This window comes from Ovis aries, chromosome 15 (genome assembly GCF_016772045.2).
Source record: "Ovis aries strain OAR_USU_Benz2616 breed Rambouillet chromosome 15, ARS-UI_Ramb_v3.0, whole genome shotgun sequence".
Taxonomy (NCBI): domain Eukaryota; kingdom Metazoa; phylum Chordata; class Mammalia; order Artiodactyla; family Bovidae; genus Ovis; species Ovis aries.
This window is the reverse complement of record NC_056068.1, coordinates 24,565,961-24,569,692: the sequence shown is the minus strand read 5'-3', so window position 1 is coordinate 24,569,692 and position 3,732 is coordinate 24,565,961. Positions and strand designations below refer to the sequence as shown.

The window sequence follows — 3,732 nt, the reverse complement described above, 5'->3', positions numbered from 1 at the left end:
CCAGTCCATTATCCTGTCACAGTGCCTTCATCGCCCTTATCATTATCAGACAGTATCTCATTCGTTGATTAGTTTCCTTATCTTTCTGTCCCACAACTTCCTCTTCCAGAACACAAACTCCCAGAACAGAGCTCTTCCCTCTGCTGTTCACTACTCTGTGCCTAGAGCCTGGATCATGTCTGGCCAAACAGTAAGGGGATCCACACACAAACCAAGAGCCTCACAGTCCAGTGGAGGAAACAGACATGCATTACAATAAATGTCATCTTAGGGGTAGAGTCATGGAAGACCCATCTGTTCAGGGACTGGGCCTCACAGAGCCTTTGTGGCCAGTCTGGTCTCAGCGTTTCTCCCCCCAGACTCGCATAGATCAAAATAGAAAACCTATCATTTGAAAACTGAAATTGCTGGGGACTTTCCTCGTGGTCCAGCAGATAAGACTCTGTGCTCCCAGTACAGGGGGCCTGGGTTCAATCAGGGAACGAAGGTCCCACATTCCACAGTCAAGCCCAGACGCTGCAAGACTCAGTGCAGCCAAATTAATGATAAAAGATAGAAAGTGCTGTTTAAAAAGAGATTGACTAGGAAATCCTAGTTTCAATCAATTTAAATTTAAATTGATTTAAATTTCAATCAATTTAAAGGCAGGCTTATGTTTTTGTTTGCAGTTATGCAAATTGAAGCAAGGGCCACTGCTTTGCTTGGGGGAGAAGGTAACCAGATGCAGATATTTCAGGAGAAGCCTTGACTTCTGGGTGGAGGCAGATGGCACAAGTTTGGGAGAGCCCAGCATCCACAGATTTGGTCATTTCTTTGGGGCCCCAGGGTGACTGGTGCTGACTCCTAGGAGCTAAGCATGTTGCCTTCTGGCAGTAGTTATGTGCAGAAAGGATGTGCAGGCCTAATCCTGCCTACATGCTTGTAGTAACAGAGCCGGACTTGGCTTTCTCGATGCAGCCTGGACTGGCCTTCAGGAGGGAATGTCTGGAAGTCATTATCAGGTTAGAATGTTTTAACGTGAATATCCTACGCAACTGAACAATTGGAAATGTCCTGGAAGTGGACCCATTATTTACAACCAAGTAAATAAAAATGATTGCTTGGGCTTCCCTGGTGACTCAGATGGTAAAGAATCTGCCTACAATGCAGGAGAGCGGGGTTCAGTTCCTGGGTCAGGAAGATCCCCTGGAGAAGGGAATGGCAACCCACTCCAGTTTTCTTGCCTGGAGAATCCCACGGACAGAGGAGCCTGATGGGGTCACAAAGAATTGAGCATGACTCAGTGACTAACACACACAAATGAAAATGTACTGGTGTTGGACTCTTGTGCCCTGATGTGATTGTCAGTGCACATGGGGGCATGGAGGGGGAGAACTCTCCTTTGAGGGAAGCAGAAATGTCCTCTGTCAGTAATCCCAGGAAGAGGGAAATCTTGGGATGAGAAATGAAGATGAGAGAAAAGGACTCCAGACTGGGGGACGAAGAAACTCCTTCTCTCTCTCCCTTGGGTAGAAGAAGGCAAACTTTTTCTACAAAGATCCAAATAATAGATATTTTAGGCTTTGCAGGGTGTATCTGCAGCAGGTATATCCCAGCAGGCAAACAACCATAGACAGTACGTAAATGATGGCCGTGGCTGTGTTACAGTAAATTTTACAAAATGGGCAGCAGGCTGGAATTGGCTCCTGGGCTATAGTATGTCAGCCTCTGTTTTAAAGCCTTGGGGTGATGGCCGTAGGACCTAGAGAGGATGAGCATGCCATAGGGAGATATGCTGACTCCAAGTAGATGCTTGGCAAAAAGCTATGCCAACAGGCTACCTCTCAGGACCCTCTAAGCCTGTGGCTCTAAGACACTCACTAGTTTCTAGTAGTGGCTCTATGATAGGGCCTGTTATTTCTCTCTCCAATTCCTAAGCTTCTCTTCCAGTAAAAGTTACAGTGTTGGCTTAGGTGTGTTAAGGGAATTAATGAAGGGCCTACCCCATTCTTGGGACCAAGAGGTGAAAGTGGCAGCTGTTCTCAGACCCTGGGTGGTGGTGGCTCCAGTGGACCCTAGAGGAGGACACGGTCTCCAGAGAAGGCAAGAACTGAAGGACAGAAGTCTATTCCCAGGAAAGATGAAGGCATCAGGGAATGAAGAGTGAATAACCGCAGATATTTCTCTGTAAGCAGGTGTGGACTTAAGCCATCATAACTGGGAAGATCAAGGAAAATGAGGTCTTCTTTTGTAACCACAGGCGATGAAGACTGGGCATGCCATTGGTCAGACTGGGTCATCATAACACTAACACACGTGGGGAGCACAGAGCGGGTGGTCAACCAACGGTTGCCAGGGAGACTGACCTCTCCAGTCCTGTCTGAGGTGAACCATGGGGCCTTAGCCATTAGCCTCTCTGCAGCACACTGACTGTGGCAAGGACTGAAGTCAACTGGGCGCATCAGAGGAATTGCTGTAATGGCGATCCCAAGGTATCATACGGATGTGCTCAGCTTCTACCCTACCAAGAAGAAAAGCCCTTCGTTGTCAGCCATGGCGGGACAGTAACTCTGGGAGATCATCTCAAACTGTTGGGTGGTGTAGCCGGCCTCCCTGACAGCAGCCTCCATCGCCTCCGGGCCCAGACAGAGGCTGGAGACCTCTGATCTCCGATCACAGAGTAGCTGCTCTTCAGGGCATCCGCGAGCACCAGGAAGGCCCCCAGCTTCAGCCGGCTGCTGCGGTTCTTAAAAGCTGTGCAGCAGGCAGGGAGGTGCAGGTAGGTGGCATCTCAGCACAGCGGGCTGAGCAGGCAGTCGGCTAGGGGCAGGGGGATGGCCCTCAGCAGCCAGCTCTGAGTCACGTCACACTTCAGGACCTGCTCGACTGCCCGCCTCAACTTCTCCTCCTTCTCTGGCCCCTTGACTCTGAAACATACAAACCAACATACATGGGTGACTACCCCACCCATGGGGAACCCAGATCTTTCAGGTCAGGTACGAAAATGGTGATGCTATCCCAAATGTTATATCCTTAGGAGCACCCCTGTTGTAAAAACAGAGAAAGAAGACATTTTGGTGTCTGAATGTGACCATATTACCTTGTGGAGGGTTAAATCTTTTTAGGAAGTGAATAAGAATATAGAAATAATAATGAAAATACTTGGCTGCTTGCTTCTACAATAAATGAACTGTCCCCATGAAGTGGAAATTCTTCTTCCACTGCTTAGAATAATGCCTGGATCATTTTATTATCATCATCATCATCATCGTCATTGCATTTGTCCCCTCTGCCAAACTGTAAGGTAGTGGCTGTTTGACCTGCAAATATCAGACTGTGGTTGTTTTCCAGTCACTCAGTCATGTTGGACTCTCTGAACCCCATGGACTGTTGCACATCAGGCTTCCCTGTCCTTCACCATCCCTCAGAGCTTGCTCAAACTCACATCCATTGAGCCGGTGATGACAACCAACTGTCTCGTCCTCTGTCATCCCCTTCTCTTCGCCTCAATCTTTCCCAGCATCAGGGTATTTTCTAATGGGTCAGCTCTTTGCATCAGGTGGCCAAAGTATAGGAGCTTCAGCTTCAGCATCAGTTCTTCCAGTGAATTTTCAAGACTGATTCCTTTAGGATTGACTGGTTTGATCTCCTTGCAGTCCAAGGGACTCTCAAAGAGACTTCTCCGACACCACAGTTCAAAAGCATCAATTCTTTGGCACTCAGCCTTCTTTATGATCCAACTCTCACATCCAT

The 3,732-nt window shown here is 48.2% G+C and overlaps 1 pseudogene; it reads right to left on the bottom strand.

Annotated features, from left to right (window-relative positions):
- Nucleotides 1-2,474: 2,474 nt before the first annotated feature.
- On the bottom strand, nt 2,475-2,950 carry LOC106991616 (nicotinamide N-methyltransferase-like; annotated as a pseudogene).
- Between the last annotated feature and the right edge of the window lie 782 nt (nt 2,951-3,732).